The 17,134-nt window shown below is 58.2% G+C and overlaps 1 long non-coding RNA gene across 1 annotated transcript; it reads left to right on the plus strand.

Annotated features, from left to right (window-relative positions):
* Window positions 1-1,441: 1,441 nt before the first annotated feature.
* On the plus strand, window positions 1,442-6,062 carry LOC143660572 (uncharacterized). Its single transcript, XR_013164126.1, has 4 exons — window positions 1,442-1,568; window positions 2,903-2,989; window positions 3,849-4,195; window positions 5,540-6,062. It is a non-coding gene; the product is annotated as an uncharacterized LOC143660572 (long non-coding RNA).
* The last annotated feature ends 11,072 nt before the right edge of the window (window positions 6,063-17,134 follow it).

Raw genomic sequence — 17,134 nt, forward strand, 5'->3', positions numbered from 1 at the left:
TGCCTGTGTCATACCCCAAGAAATGGCCCAGTTTTATGGAAACAATTAAAAAGTGAAGTTGAAGAGTCTGGAGTTTTCTCATCTCTGACCACACTCAAGTACTCTGTAGCACAACCAGAAATCAACGCATGTAGATGTTGTGCTCTTGCAGTGGATTTGCTTTCCACAAAGTGAATTTCGTCATTTCGCCCCCGTGTGAAGCCCTTTGCGTGGGGATTTGCCAGGGCTTTTCCTCTCAGAGCTCTGGCAATCGGTCAGTGTGACACCAGAGTGTGCCTTAGTGTCACTTGGGGTATTTTTGAAGTGGCGAGCGGGATGGAGCCCTGGGCGGGCCGGAGGCCACGCGCCCGTGTTGTCCCCCCATGAGGACTGACACACCGACGGGTCGCGTGCGAAGCTGCGGGAACGGTCCGAAGTCACACTGCCTGTGGGGAGAAACCCCAAACAGTGCAGCCAGAGGCCCGCAGGTGGCCTGGCGAGCTGACGAGCCCAGGGGGCACTGCCACCCCGCCCCCGTGGCCTTGTCCGGGACGGCCACCCCCAAGGGCGCTCCTCTTGCCCTTAGACTCGTCTGGCCCAGTTTTCGCATCTCGCATAGATGGGATAAAATGAGAGGTTTTCAAATGCTTTACTGAAAGCAAGACACACTTTCTGGGGCATTCCCCTGATTGACTGTTTTGGTGAAGCTCGTCAAAACAGGAAATGAGGTTAGCATGGAATGACTTTCTCTTAGAGAACTAGATTTGCCTCCTGGAGACCCCACCACTTTCTTCCCAGCTGGCAGCCCTGTTTCCTGCCTCATCTGGATTTTCCTGGAAATTGAAGTGCGTTTGCCTTTCTGTGGTTTTAGTGGCCATTGCCTTTGGGAAATGATCATGCTGTTTGCTCATTTCCAGCCTTCCAGAACTTCTCTCTCCCTCTGCTATCTCAAAATCACCTGCAAATTGGGCTAAAGTTAGATGTCTACATACTTCAGCCTCAGCAAAACTGCCCAGGCTGGGGGCTCACCCTCTTCCTGCCACACCCCAGGGAGGCTCACACTCTCCCCCCTCCTCCCATGTGGCTCACCCTTTCCACTACTGTGTAGCTCATACTCCCCCTCCATGGCTCACCCTCTCAGCCCCCCCAGGGCAGCTCACTCTCTCACTCTATTATGTGGCTCACCCTCTCCCCCCCACGTGGCTTATCCTCTTCCCCTCCACCCCCTGTTTGGATGACACCCCCCCACGTGGCTCTCCCCCCTCCCATGTGGCTCACTCCTTCCCCCATATGGCTCACCCCCTCCGCCATGTGACTCTCCCCCCACAACATGCTCACCCCTCCCCCATGTGACTCTCCTCCTCCCCCACGTGGCTCACCCCTCCCCCACGTGGCTCTCCCCTCCCCCACGTGGCTCTCCCCCTCCCCTATATGGCTCACTCCCTCCCCCCACCGTGGGCCTTGGGGAGCTTCCCTCCTTATGCTGGTCCGTGTGTTCCGGTTTCACCAGAGCAGGTGTGGTGAGAAGAGAAGAGCCCTGGGGACATGAGAACTCGCCGGGATCCGGCTGGGCCCTCCCTGCCCCTCAGGTGGGTGCCGGCTCCCAAGTGTCCTGCCATGGATGCAGCATGGTCTGCCTCCTTTGGGTGCTCCTCCTGGGGTGCCCACGTGGAGGGCGTCAGGGTCCAGCAAGCAGCGCTGCACTGGGTTCATCGGGGCTCTAGCAGGGGCTGCGGTGAAGGGGTGCCCTCAACTGCCCTCATCGCGCCCACGGGCCTGGTGTAGGGCTCGGCCTTGACCAGAGGTCAGGGGTCGACAGGGAACCCAGCTGCTCACGTGCTTTGCTCTCCCTCCGAGAGTTGCAGGGACCCCACGGTGGATGGGCGGGTCCTGGCTCCCTCTTGGGGCTGGGCTCCTCCCGCGTGCCCGAGTGTGCGGGGTGTGTGACCGTGCCCGCCGCCCCGCAGGGCCGCCACACCAGGCACTGTGCGCCGGGGCCGGGATTCGCTGCCTGGCCTCTCTCGCCCACCCGCCGCCCTTCGATCTTCGTCAGTTTGTGAAAGCGCAGCCCGCGTCCCTCTCCGGGGCCCGGGAGTGCTGGGCGGCTGGGGAAGCAGCGCCGGCGCACCCACGGCCCGGGTCATTGGGGTTGTGGGGGTGGGGGGCAGGTGGGCGGGGTTTCCCCTATAGGGAAGCCCAGGGCCTGCCAGCAAGGCCCCCAGCCAGGGCCGGGGAGGCGGATGGGGCAGGGGGGGCGGGGGGCGAGGCGGGGGCGTGCTGGGGAAGCAGGAGGGTTGTGTGCAGGGAAGGCCGAGGAAGGTGGGGGTGTGTGGGGGTGGTGGGGCGCTGGGGTCTTTGCTCTCGGGGAGCTGCCTGACGCGAGGCCCCACCCCACCCCGGCACCAGAATCTGCATTTCAGCGAGGCTGGGCTCTGGCCAGCTCTGGGGTCTGAGGAGCTCTGTATGATGCCGGACCTCTGGGTCCCTGGAAGTCAGGGCTCTGCCCCAACCCCATTCATCTGCCCACAGGAGGAGCTGCCCCAGGGGTGGGGAGGGCAGCTTGGCTGCTGGGGCCAGTGGCTACTGCTGGGGCCCGTGCACACTGCAGGTGATCGGCAGAGAAGTGCGACCCCCCAGGTGGAGGGGACGCAGCTGCCGCTCGCCAAGGAAAAGTCATCATAATGGGTGCTGCGCGGCCTCCAGCCCTGCTGCGGGTTCTGACGGTGTTAGTTTGGGTCTCTGAGGTCTCGGGGCCGCAGAACAGGGTGCAGTGGCCTGTCCCGTGCTGGGGGATGGCACCCTGGCTTGCCAGGAGGTGTCCTCAGCTCTGCCTCACACACCCAGACATGTCCTGGTTTGGACAATAAAACGTGCGGCCTCCCGACACTTAGACCACCTGCGATCAGCTTTTTCCCTCTGGAAGGTGCCAAGGGCTCTCCAAGTGCCAACTCCCTGGTCCTCAAGGAAGGAAGGACGTGGGGTCCAGCCCACACCCGGCAGAGCTGCCCAGGTGAGGCCGGGGGCGAAGGATGAGTGTGCAAGTGTGTGGCAGGGTGCGTGTGTATGTGTGCATGTGAATGTGGGTGCTGTGGTGTGTGTGGTTGGTGTATTCTGGGAGTGGGTATCTTTACTGTGTGCATGGATATGTGTGCTCTGTGTGTGTGCAAGTGGCTGGGTACGCTCTGTGTGTGTGTGTGTGTGTGGCTGTGTGTGCTTTGTGTGTACGAGTGGCTTTGTGTGCTCTGGGTGTACGAGCAGCTGTGCGTGCTCTGTGTGTGTGCTGTGGGGCGTGCATGGACATGGGATTTCTGCGCTCTGTGCTGCTCAGCCTCTCGGGAGAGCTGGTGGCCATGTCACAGTCACTCGCCCAGAGCCGGCGCCCCCAGCCATGAACGGCAGCCCCTGTGCTCCTGGCCCTGGCCCTGGCCCCGGGTGCCCCTCCTGGCCACCCCCCCACCTTTCTGCCTTTCTCTTAGTGCGTAAGCAAGGGAGGGTCCCCACTTTTAGGGTTGGGGCCAGGAGATGCCTGGTCCTCGGCCGCAGGGCCTCAGGCTGCTTCACCTCGGAGCTCGCCTGCACCCAGTGGGGCCTCGGGCTCAGTCAACACTTGCTCCGTCGCTATCATTTTAAGACATCAGAGCTGACTTTTTATAGAAAGTAAGTATTCCAGAAAGTGGTAGAAGCATGCTATGCTGACTTGAAAGTATTATGTACCCCAGAAAAAGCATGTTTTAATCCTGATTCAACACTGTAGGTTGGGATATTTTGATTACATCATCTCCATGGAGATGTGGCACACCCAATTGTGGGTGTGACCTTTTGATTCAGAGGAAATGTGACTGTACCCATTCCAGGTGGGTCTTGATTAGTTTACAGGAATCTTTTAAAAAAGGAGACATTTTGGAGAGAGTCAGAAATGACAGCGTCAAAAGTAACCTCAGAGCGGAGCTGAAGATGCTGACACCTGGAGAACAGAGACACGGATGTTTGGAGATGCTTGGAGCCCAGCAAACGTCATCATGAGATGTTAAGAAAGCCAGAACCTGGAGGGAGCCAAGGGAAGCCAAGAGATGAAAGCCAGCCTGAGAAGCAAAGTGAGGCACCCCCACAGGAACAGAGGCTGAAAGCAACGGAGCCCAGGAGCAGGGGACCAGCAGATGCAGCCATGTGACTGCCCAGCTGACAGAGGGTTCCTGACCCATCTGCCTTCCTTGAAGTAAGTTATCTTTCCCTGGATGCCTTGGTTTGAACATTTTTATAGGTTTAGAACTGTAAACTTGTAACTTATTAAATTCCCCTTTAACAGCCATTCTAGTTCTGGTGTGTCTCGTTCTGGCAGCTTATGAACTAAAACGACGGGGTCCTAATGACCTAAGCTGTAAAATATAAAATACGAAGAGAAGGTCTAGACAGGAGGGATTGCAGCGTCTTAGGGAGATGAGGGACAGAGCAAGAACTGTGCGGGCAGCTGGCCAGACAGCAGGTGCCCAGCCTGCCAGGTGCGGTGGCCACCCTGCCTGTGGGGCCGGCCCACGTGGCGTTGAGCCTGTGGATGAGGCGTGGAGGGGATGGGACGCCACGATGTCCTTCTTTTCCTCAAGTTTTAGCTTTGAGGCTAAAGCTCAGAGAGTAAGGAATCGTTTTCTGAGAACCACTAGTAGAGGAAGTAGGAAGAAAAGGATTTTTATTAGTTCGTTAGTCCTGTGCGTGGTTGAAAATCTCACTGTTCTGCTGCTTGACTGCTCAGGAGACATCTGACAGCAAAAATTAGCTTTGTTTTTATTCATGACAAAACTTTTAAATGTATAAATACACTAACTCAAAAATAGCAAAACTTACCAGACAAAAGAGGGGAAGCTATTCTGGAAAAGGGTTCTGGGATGAGAACAAGAACTGATCCAAATCCAACTCGTTTCCAATGAGAAATGCCCCCTGCCCCCCCGCCAAACCTCACCCCCATCCCCCTCGCCCCCGCCCCCCCTCGCCCCCCCACTCCCGCATCCCTGCACCCCCGCACCACTTGCTCCCCTCCCCGCCCCACACCCACCCCTGCCTACCCTCTCCCCCACCCCCACACCCCTCCCCCCCACGCCCCCTCCCCCCCACACCCCCCTCCCCCCCCACCCTTGCCTAACTTCCGAGCTGTCGCAATGGAAGGAAGGAAGCCTCTGGAGTCCTGTCAGCCAAGAGTGAATTTTAAATTCACCTTTAACATCCCTGGTGCTGCCTTGTCTCTCCAGGCAGGAGACGACTGAGCAACCCTTGTGTGCAAACCCTGCTCAGTCCTCGTGGGCACACCCCGTGCATGCCGGTTGGTTGTATACAATGACGCGCGGGGCAGGGGACCGGGTCAGAGCAGGGGAGACTTAGGTTCTAGCTGCAGCTCGTCACCACCCTGGACAGTGTCCCTGAGCCTCTGCCTTTAAATGCCCTCAGCCTGCAGATTAAGACGTGAGTGCTGCAAAGCTTCACGGAGGTGGTGTGGAAATGTGTGAGTCAGTCAAGTGCTCGGAGCTGCTCAGAGGGAAACAAACCCTCGCTGTCTCCTTATGTCCAACAGGCAGATCCTTGGGAGTCCGAGACCCGCGGGGCCCAGAACCACCTTAAAATACCCGAGGGCGTGAAAGTAAATTCTGCAGGCCTCAGAGATCCGTGGCAGTGCCTTCAGGACGGCCAGGAAAGTGTCTTAGAAGAAAGAGGAGGGAAAGGGCTGGACGCAGGCTCGGAAGGTGAAGCAAACGGCCGCCCCCGATGTCGGCGGGAGGAGATGAACCCGGGCGTTAGAGGAGCCCGCGGGGGCGAGGCATTCCTGTGCTCAGCCCCCACCCTCTCCCCCCTTTTCCTTTTAGAATAAATGGAACATTCAGCTCGTCCAAACAGCCTGTACGTTTGGGGACTCATTTGTAAGCCTGTGTGGTGACATCCTTTTGAGAAATCCAGTTGCCTGTGAGCCACGGTGCCTTTTTCCTCCTGGATTTCAAGCTATTTAAGTGGAAACGCCGCGGGCTGTTTTAAGACAGGGTCACCATCTTGAAAAACCCGTTTTGCTGCTGGAGCTGGTTGTCAGGCCCTGTCGCGGCGGGCTCGGTGGCCGCTGTCCCCGGGGGCTTGTCTGGGGGCCGCAGGGTGGACGGGGCACCGGGCAGCATGCCCTGGGGGCGGGTGTCACCTGCTGACCGGCCTTGGCTCAAACGCCCAAACCCTCCTTGTCCGTGGCGGGTGCTGCACCGGCCTCGTCGCGGGAAAGCTGCACCTGACAGTAACGGAACCGTCCCGGGTTCCAGCCATCTCCGCGGCCGCCCCTCGCAGCCTGCCGGCCCCTGGGGAGGGCTCAGATCTAACTTTCTTGTATTTACTTCAGACAGGTAAATTTAGTGCTTGCTGCGAAGAAAAAGTAGCTGCGCCACATTGACTTTAAATGACAAAACAAGTGACCAGCTGGTCACCCCGGGAGCAGGGGCGCCCCGAAAGGAAAGCACACTCAGGCCCAGCGGCCACTGCAGGCCACACTTTCAACCCTGCACCTAGGGCCTGGGGTTGGGGTGGTGTCATGGGGACCCCCTGGCCCCACAACACCGGAATAAGCAGAAAGATTAATTTGAGCTTGATGTAGGACAGCGTTTGGGACTTTGGCATAAAATGCAATCTCCCGTCATCCCCCTAAATTCAAGGTGAAATTCATCTCTCTGTCAAATTGAAATAGCAACTGAATATTTACTAAAAATTGATGAGCAGGTACTGCTCTAAAAAGGATTTCCGTGCGCTCATCCGCCGCCCGCTGAGGCAGCCCTCCGCTTTCAGGTGGGGGAGGCAGACCCAGGGGGGCCACCTCTCGCCCGCAAGACCCAGTTAAGAAGCAGCAAAGCGGGACTCGGGATTTCACTTAGAGCACCCTGGGGGTTGGGGAGGGGTTCCCCGGGCGTCCCCAGAGTGGCCGCCCACGGGGTGGGGTCACTCACTGGAGCCGTGTCCGGCTGAGCAGCACAGCGGGGCCAGGAGCCCCTGCCCATGGTCACACCTGCCGCCCAAGGGGCTCAGAGTCACCCCGGTGCTGGCCGCGTCGCAGTCGGGCACAGGGCAGTGCTCCAGGGTGGACCTTCTTCCCGGGAGGGCGTCACCCGCCTGGGACCCGCCGTGCAGCCCTGGCCCCTGAGACCCCGGGGGGGGTGCCTGCCGCAGGACACTGCAGCTCCTTGTGTGATTTCACTGCAGCAGGAAGGAAGACTGGGCCCGGGGAGGCCCTCGTCCCGAGGCTCCAGGGACAGTGACCGGGAGCAGCTGAGCGCCCGGTCCTCCCCGAGCATGAGGCTGTCTTGCTCGCCAGGAGCCCTGCATGATGCTAGGAGGCCTGCGGTCGACGCAAGCTGGCAAGACGGCTCGTTGGCAGTCAAGTGTGGATGCAGGAGGCGGAAACCTGGAGGAGAAAGTCCAGCAGAGGGCTTGTCGGCCCTCACCCTGAGCGTGGGTGGGCTTTCTTGCTGAGATTTTAGACGTCATCGTTGGCTCTATCTTCATCCATAGAGATGCTACATTTTCAGCCCCTCTATTTCCCGAGGAAAGGGCCGTCCCGGACTTCTTCCCACAGCCGGCACAGAGCTCACAACCCAAGATGGGGCTCTGCTGTGAACGTGGCAGCTCATGACGGCTGTGAAGGGGGTGCCTCGGAGCTGTCAGCTGCAGAAAGAGCAACATAAAGGGGGAGGCTATGAGAAGAGCAGCTGGGGAGAAGGTCAAGGGCTGGGCAGGCAGGACTGTCCCTCTGTGGTGCCCGTGGTCCCCTGGCCTTAGCTCGCCCAGGGCAGGACATAGCAACATCCAGCTGAGTGGACTCCAGGGTCCCCTCTGATTTATCCACAAAGCTATTTTCTCGTTTGGGGATGCTGAGTCTGAATGCCTGCCTGCGAATGCACACCAGCCTGTCCTCTGGGGGTCCAAAGGCAAACTCCGGACATGGGGACAGCTTTGGGGCCATGCAGGTGCGGAGAGGTGCACAGGCCACTGTCCTGCTCCTACTCCTCCGACATCCAGGCAGACGCTGCGTGCGCCTCAGCACTTATTTTCTGCAGGCAAACGTAAGTCTATCTCACCATCTTTTCCCCAGAAAAGTTAGGGTCTGCATTTGAGAGAGCTCCTCGGGTAGGAGGATTCAAGAAGCCCCGTGCTTTGCATGCACATCACAGAGGCATGGAAATGGTTGTGGGTGCTGAGCTCAGACAGCCTGTTTTGTCCCAGTCAAAAGCTACCCTGCTGTGCAACCTTGGGTGTGTTGCTTAACCCCTCTGAGCCTCAGTGGCTCAGGTGAGAGCAGGCTGCTTAACGTGCAGGTTTCCTGCACCCCAGTCTGTGGAAAGGAGCAAAATTGGGGGCATGGGCCGTCGTCGTCGGGAACTGCGATTTTTCTTCCCTTCTTTCAGTTCGTCTCATGTCCCTAATGTCTAAATGGGAAGCTGACATCTTTACTGCTGATTGCGCAGGGGAGCCGCTGTCCCCGGCCCTGCCCTCCACGCTCCTGTCCCCGAGATCAGGCCTGGGTTTGGGCTGCAGGTGCATTTACTGGCGGGGGTCTCGGCCCCTGAAGTGCCTGGATAACTTCTTCATCCTCATTAGCAATGGCATTCTTTTCTTCATAGTTAACTTTTTTGAAGATTAAAACCTGCACATTGTAAAAATCTCCCTGTTCCAAAGTGCCTGAAAATGTAAAGCTGTGCTCCAGTAGCCATGTTTCTTGAAGATGTTTGTATAATGATATAGCTTTCTCAGCGTGGCTGTGTGATTGTGAAAACCTTGTGTCTGATGCTCCTTTTATCTACGGTATGGACAGATGAGTAAAACATACAGATAAAAAATAAATAAATAATAGGGGAAACTAATGTTAAAATAAACTGAGTAGACTGATATACTAGTAATCAATGAAAGGGAGTGGTAAGGGGTCTAGGAAACAAAATAAGGAGAACAAAGGTAAAAATCTATTGGGCAGATGGAAATACTAGTGGTCAATGAGAGGGAGGGGGAAGGGGTATGGTGTGTGAGTCTTTTCTTTTTTTTTCTTCTTCTGGAGTGTCACAAATGTTCTAAGAAATGATCATGGTGGTGAATACACAACTATGTGATGATATTGTGAGCCACTGATTGCACACCACGTATGGAATGTTCATACATGTTTGTAGGTTGCTTTGTCAATAAAAATATTGAAAAAACACCTCTCCATTCCCTCAGTGTGTCCCCCTCCCCCTCGCCCCAGGCTGGTTCCCTCCCTGGAGGCATTGCGGGCGTGGGGTGGGTCACGGCGGTGGGCGTCCCCTGAAGCCTTAGCCCCGTGTGGGCTGTGCACAGAGGAGGTGCAGCTTGGCCTGGGCTTAGCCCAGTGGGCCCCAGGCCCCGTCCAGAGGCTCTGTGCATGGGCCCTGCCCCTCCCCACGCTGCCCGTGTCTGTGGCTCCGGCGCTGCCTGCCTGGGGAGACCCCACCTTGGCCAGGGCTTGAGCCCTGCACCTTGCACGGATTCCAGTCCTCCAGGTTTGGCTCCGGGAGCCACCTGACCTCTTTCAGGCTTAGTCTCTTCACCTGTAAAATGGGCACAATATCCCCTCTGACCACAGGGCCTGCGGGTGCCTGTTGGCATGGCCCCTGGGCTTCCTCCCAGCCCCTCTTCAGCTCGCTGTGCTTCTGGCCCCGGCCCCTGGCACAGGTCTTGGAGCCATGAGTTTTGGACAAGTTAGCTTTTATTCTTCCGAGATTAGTCTGGCACTCCAGAAGATTCCCTGCGAAGGGCACGTCCAGGTCCCCCGGGGCATAGGTGGCAGGTAAAGTCACGCTGAGGCCCGCCGTCCCAGGGCTGCCCCCAGCTGCTCGCGGCCTCCTCCTTCGGAGGCAGGAAGGGGGGAGTTGGCCCCCAGCCTCTCCTGGGCGCTCTCCTCCCCCAGGGCCCATATGTGGACTAAGACTTATGAGTCTGGGTGGGCCGGGGGCCCTCGGGGAGGGGCACCGGTCAGCGAGAGGCCATCGTCCCGTCCCTCGGGACAGGGACCCTGGGGCTTTGGGAAGGCCTGTCTCTCACCTGAAGTAGCACAGCCACGAGCCTGACTGAGGGACGCTCCCTCCACGTGACCCACGGGCACGTTTCAGCGCAAGGACCCACGGGAGACCCTCCCCCCAAGTGCAGCGTCTTTGCCATGACAGTGACCGTGGTGACAAGGACAGAGGAATAGTGACGGCCCTGCGGGGACGCCTGGACACGGCTGCATCGGGGCAGAGGCCCGGCCGGGCACACCCGTACCCGCCTATGTGTGGCTGGGAGATGAGGACATGAAAATCCCACCCCAGAGCCCCTGGCGAGACACTGGTCTCACGTGTAGGCAGCTGCTCCAACTGCTTCTGTCGTAACACCTGCTGCCCCTCCCAGCCCCAACCCTCCGCCCCCTCCCAGCCATGGTTTTGGGGCACATTTTCCCTTTGAGCTCCCGGACCTGAGGCAGGACTGGGCTCTACCCACCAGGACAGCCCCCGGCCCACTCCGGGCCTCTCAGCGGTGCCTCCCCCTCAGTCTCCAACAGACAGGACTGTCCTATCATCCTCTCTAACAGCTGCGTTTATCCCAAGTCCAGAGCTTGAGGACGGTGGGTGGACGTCACGGTCAGGTCCATGTGTCACCTTGGCCAGGTGGAGGTGCCCGGTCGCCAGGTCGGGCAAGTGCTAGTCTGTCTGTTGCTATGAGGACATTTCATGGACTTAAATCATGATCATGTCAGCTTCATCCACAGCTGATTCCATTTGTAATCAGTCAAAGGGAGAGTCTTCTGCAATGAGTGATGTTTAATCTAATCACTGGAAGCTTTTAGGGGGATTCAGAAGGGACAGGTTCTCTTCCCGCTTTGGCCGGTGAGCCTGTCCTGAGAGTTCGCTGAGGACCTTCGTTGGAGCTGCCAGCTTGCGGCCTGCCCCATGGATCCTGGCTCTACCCCCCCTGGATCTACACCCCCTGGATCTACACCCCCTGGATCTACACCCCCTGGCTCTACACCCCCTGGATCTACATCCTCTGGATCTACACCCCCTGGATCTACATCCTCTGGATCTACACCCCCTGGATCTACACCCCCTGGATCTACACCCCCTGGATCTACACCCCCTGGATCTACATCCTCTGGATCTACACCCCCTGGATCTACACCCCCTGGATCATCTACACCCCCTGGATCTACACCCCCTGGATCTACATCCCCTGGATCTACACCCCCTGGATCTACACCCCCTGGATCTACACCCCCTGGATCATCTACACCCCCTGGATCTACACCCCCTGGATCTACATCCCCTGGCTCTACATCCCCTGGATCTACACCCCCTGGATCTACACCCCCTGGATCTACATCCTCTGGATCTACATCCCCTGGATCTACACCCCCTGGATCTACACCCCCTGGATCTACACCCCCTGGATCTACATCCTCTGGATCTACATCCCCTGGCTCTACATCCCCTGGATCTACACCCCCTGGATCTACACCCCCTGGATCTACACCCCCTGGATCTACATCCTCTGGATCTACACCCCCTGGATCTACACCCCCTGGATCATCTACACCCCCTGGATCTACACCCCCTGGATCTACACCCCCTGGATCATCTACACCCCCTGGATCTACACCCCCTGGATCTACACCCCCTGGATCTACATCCTCTGGATCTACATCCCCTGGATCTACACCCCCTGGATCTACACCCCCTGGATCTACACCCCCTGGATCTACACCCCCTGGATCTACATCCTCTGGATCTACACCCCCTGGATCATCTACACCCCCTGGATCTACACCCCCTGGATCTACACCCCCTGGATCTACATCCCCACAGTTACGCGAGACACTTTTATAAATTTTTTATTTACAGGTATCTCCTGCTGATTCTGTTCTCTAGAGAACCCCAACTAATATGGAATTCTAGTGAGGTAGAAGAGTGAGGGCCAGCTTTAGCCTTCTTTTGGGTTTGCCGTGTTTCCAAAATGTGTGCAGTGAACACGCATTTGACCACAGAAAAGTAATCCGATTAAAAGTGGGCTGGACCTCTAGGTGAGCACCACGGTTGAAAGCTGCCAAGGATTGGCCCCCCAGATTCATTAAAAGATCCCCCCAAAGACTGCAGGGGTGACATGGACCCCCCAGGCCCAGCCTTGTCACTGACACCTGGGCCCTCCCGGCTGGGCCTGCCCCTCCCACGGGCCCCACACTCTCTGCTTAGGGCCTGGGGGCTGTCCCTCCACCCCACCCCCCATCAGCTCCAGCCGCCAGCCTGGACAGTCTCGCCCCAGCACCAGGACGGCTCCGGCCAGCCTGCTTTTGGGGCTGTGTGCTCTTTCTCTGCCAGCTCACAAAACCTCACGGCCTGCCCTCGGCCTCTTGTCTTTCACCTTCACCTCTGCTGGGGCTCCCCATTTCTTTTTAGTTACACCTCCTTGTTTCACGAAAGTTTCCTATAGAATTTTTATGATAATGCAGAGACATGGAGAGACTCAAAGATGGCCTCTTATGGAGCAGCCGCCCCCACCGCAGTGCCTGACGAACCTCCCTGAGGGGATGCATGTGTGCGTATACGCTGGCGGGAGGGGTGTCAGCAGCAGCCTCGGACCCTCCGGGGCTCAGGGCGATACACAGCAGGCGCCACAAGGAGGGGTCCCTTCCCGGCACTCCCCCTTGCTGGTGAGAGCTGGCCTAGCGCTGACCCCTGACCCACAGCAGGGGGTGGGCACGTGGGGTAGGGACACTCAACCACGTCCTGCCCGTCCCCTGCCCATCCGAGGAGCCAGGGTCCCTGGGCCTCCCACGGTGCGTGGCTGCCTGGGGTCGGGGGTCCTGGCCTGCTTCCCCTATCAGCCTTGTGACCCATGAACAGCCCCTGGGGTTGGGGCCAGGGGTGCGTTTGCAGCATGGATGTTGTTTTCAGGTTTTGGTGGGGAGCGCAGGGAGCAAGGGGTCCAAGAGACGGAGCCTGCAACCCAACCCCTGACCCAAAAGGAACCCAAAACGGGTCTCAGACCTAAACATACATGCTGAACTTTAAACTGCTAGAAGGAAACCAAAAAGAAAGTCTAAACGACCTTGTGTTGCGTGATGAGTGTTTACATGCCATGCCAAAGGCACACCCTATGAAAAAAATGGATAAAGCAAAGAAAAAGTCAGCTCTGTGAAAAACACTGCCAAGAGAATGCAAAGATGAGCTGCAGCCTGGGGGAAACTATGTTCAAATCACCTGTCTGCTAAAGACTTGTGTGCAAAATATACAAACTCGTTGTAAAACTCAACAATAAGAAAACAAACAACCCAATTATAAAATGGGCAAAAGATCTGTACATCTGTACAGACTCTTCACCAAAGAAGAAATACAAATGGCTGATAAGTGCATGAAGCGTGGTGCATCATTAGGGAAATGCAAATTAAAACAAGAAGACAGCACGGCCCCCCATTAGAACAGCTGTAACCCACTGTTTTAATTTGCACACCAGACATGGATTGGCTTTTAATAAAGCAATTTATTTAGTTACAAATGTATAGTTCTTCAGAGGAAAGGCCACTAGCTTTCATCTGGGTTTCTCTGTCACATTGGAAGGCACGTGGTGACGTCTGCTGGCTCTCTCTCCTGGCCTCTGGGTTCCAGCAGCTTTCGCCAGGTGATTCCCTGCTGCATCTCCAAGCGTCTGGGCTGAGCTGTGGGTGCTGAGATGAGGTGTGCTGGGCTGCTGAGCTGGGCTGCACTGAGCTCTCTTCTGACCTCTCTCTTTCAAGCCTCCAGCTAATTAAATTAATCCTCACTCACTTAGAACGCACGCCCCTTAGCTGACTGCAGGTGTGATCAGCCACAGATGAATGTCACATGCTGATGATTTAAGTCCATAGAAACAGAGCGATGCGGCACCATCACCTGGCCAAGCTGACCACACCCACTTCTCCTTGCTGGGGTATTATAAATGACCACGCCTGCTGATGAGTTGGCAGTGAATTCACACTCATTGCTGGTGGGAAGGCAGGATAGCACAGCCAGGATGGAAGACCGCTTGGCAGTTTCTGACAAAGCAAGCCCTAGTGTACCAGGTGACATGGCAACCAGTCCTCAGTATTTACCCCACATCCCTGAGCAGCGTGCTCAGCTGATGCAGCTGTTTCCCTTGGGCTGAGCTACCGATGCGGCAGCCAGTCGTAGGTTCTGGAACAAAAAACAAAGGCCGGTTGGTGGTGGGACTCGGCTTCTCCTTAGAGGCTGGGAGGGTTCGGACCATCTGTGCGTGGGCAGTAGGAAGCCAGGCTGTACTTCACGTGGACGCGGGGCTGCCCGGGAAGCATGTCTGGGTGTGGGTTTCCCTGCTCTGTCCACCGAGACGCCCCGGAGCCCTCGAGTGCCAGGCCTTCGTTAGTAAACCATTCGCCAACAGAAGGAGCCAGGGCCTCGTGGAGAGATGGCAGGGGAGGTGCAAGAGGAGGCGGGAGGACAGCAGGAAAGTGCCTAAAAGGGAAACACACTGACGGGGGTGGGGAGTGTTGGGGGCACAGAAGCCACATACCGGAGCCTCCCATGGCAGGAGCTGGAGCATTTGACAAGGGTGGAGCATGGCATTGGACTGCAGGTGGCCCAGGATAAAATAAAAATCATGATCCCACACTGACACACATCAATGATGGAAAATGAATGAACAAATAAACGACAGAGAACAGAACCCTCCAGTGCCGGAGGGTGCCAGATAATTCACGTCCGGAGAGTAGGAGAGTTACATAGAGCGCTGCCCCCACGCCTCCCTCCCAGGAGCCCAGCAAAGGGGAAGGAACCCAGCGGGGCAGGTCAGCCTCAGTGGCCGGAGCCGCGAAGGGCATGTGGCCCTGTGGTCCTGCTGCCCCAGACCCAGAGCTCCAGTCCCAGCAGGGGCATGACGGACAAACCCCACTTTAGGGGCAGGTCGCAGGGGAGCCCCAGCTCCTCAGAGCTGGGCCGCCGTCCAAGCAGGGAGGGTCTGAGGTGAGACACGACCACCGAGTGTCCTGTGGCGTCCTGTACAGGGTCGCACGGGCGGACAGGGCCGCCGAGGTGGCCGTGGGGCCTGTCCTAGACACGCCCCAGCTTGGTGGGCTCCACCGTCACCCCGGCGGCCCTGTCCACAGGCTGGGGCACACTGCCTGCCCTGCTGACCCCTGGAGCTGGCCTGCAAGCTGGAGGCCGTGCAGCCACTCGTGAAGGAGACCAGCAGTGGCCGTGCAGCCAGAGGCGGCCCCAGGCGCTGGCGCCCTGGTCACCCTGGAGCCCGTGAAGGGAGCGGGCACTACTGGCAGAGGAGGGGTCTGCAGAGAAGCAAAAGGTGCCAACCCGCTGCCCGCCCGCCTGGCTCAGCCGAGACAGGGCAGGGGTGACGGGTCCGCTCCTCCTGGCGCAGGGCCCAGGTGGCCCGTGGTGCTCTCTGAACTGGGCAGGCGGGGCCCGAGCTGCGGCCAGACGCGGGCCCTGAGGGGTGGGGAGGGTGCTCGGCCTGCCCGGAGGGGTCAGGTGAGGCCCAGCAGTGACAGGGCCCGCCGCCACCCACGCCCGGCCACCTCTGGGGTCCCAAGGTGGCGGGACGCAGGGTCACCCAGCACAGAGGCCGTGCCCGGGCCCAGCCCTGCCCGTGGTGACGGCTCAGCCCATCCTGCCCGGCTGCCCACAGAGGCTGTGCCCCGGGAGCTGTGGCAGTGGCCCTGCAGCCTGGGGTCTGGCAGGGCTGGGGCTTTGGGCTGCACCTGCTGCCTGGCGTTCCCTCTCCACTGGCTTGTCCCCGTGTGCCCGCCTGGCATCGGCAGGGGGAAGGGGTCTGCCCGCAGCCCCCACCTCACCTGAGTCAACGGGGCTGCGCGGAGCAGAAGAATGGGCTCTGCCGCCCGGGTCCAGCAGTGCGCTTGACCTGTCTCCACCTGCGGCAGGGGCTCACCTGGGCCACGGCCGCCCCTGAAGTGGGGAAGGAAGCCCCCGCCTCGTCCTCCAGCTGTGCCGCGCCAGGCCAGGCCTGCACTGCAACGCGACTTTGTGTAAATGACAGGTTTTCCTCCTCCGCCGGCCTCGGCGCCACGTCTAGCTGTGTCCTGAGCAGGGGTCTGCATAGGGTGGGTTGTCCCCAAGGGGCCCGGGGGAGGGGCACGCGCCTTCCCCTCCCCCTCCTCCTCCCCCTCTTTTCCCACTCCTCCCCCTCCTCCTTCTGTCCTTCAGAAATCACAAAATGCTGTGGTCACAGAACCCCGGGTCTCCTCGTCAGGGCACTGTGTCCTGAGCCATCTCGGGTCATGTTTGGAGCAGACTCTGTGCTGGCTCGGAGAGAACTGGCCACGCGTCCACCGCCAGGCCTCACCCTGTGCAGGGGATGCTGTGCCGTCACATCTTGCCCGCCTTTCCCAGGCCCTGGCACCCTCCTCCAGCCGTGCCCCTCCTCCTCCAGGAAGCCTTCCCAGCCGTGCCCCTCCTCCAGGAAGCCTTCCCAGCTGTGCCCCTCCTCCAGGAAGCCTTCCCAGCCGTGCCCCTCCTCCAGGAAGCCTTCCCAGCTGTGCCCCTCCTCCAGGAAGCCTTCCCAGCCGTGCCCCTCCTCCAGGAAGCCTTCCCAGCTGTGCCCCTCCTCCAGGAAGCCTTCCCAGCCGTGCCCCTCCTCCAGGAAGCCTTCCCAGCTGTGCCCCTCCTCCAGGAAGCCTTCCCAGCCGTGCCCCTCCTCCTCCAGGAAGCCTTCCCAGCCAGTTCCTTCTTTTAAAGAACTTCCCACAGTCACATCTGTTCCTGAGTTGTAATGGTTATTTCTGAATTCTGAGAGGCTGAGCTCTTTGCATATAACCTGGTCAGTCCCTGGAACTTCTGGTCTCTGTGACACCTGAGACTCAAACCTGGAATTCCGTAGCTTTGGAAGTCTGCATTACCCCGTACAGCAACTGTTAAAAACACTGAAAAGGTGATCAGACTTCAGTTAGAGATATGAACAAAGCTGTTCTGGGTAGGACTAAGGTAAATCAGACTAGAGATTAAAGGATGATATTGACTGTGTATTAAAACATCAATCTCTGTGTGAGACCAAAGGAAAAGTTGTTTATTTGGTGCAAAATTTATATTTTTAGTAGGACAATGTCGAATTTAACTTGTATGGTCAGCTTATTCAAACACCATAATTA

This window comes from Tamandua tetradactyla, chromosome 17, assembly GCF_023851605.1.
Source record: "Tamandua tetradactyla isolate mTamTet1 chromosome 17, mTamTet1.pri, whole genome shotgun sequence".
Lineage (NCBI taxonomy): Eukaryota > Metazoa > Chordata > Mammalia > Pilosa > Myrmecophagidae > Tamandua > Tamandua tetradactyla.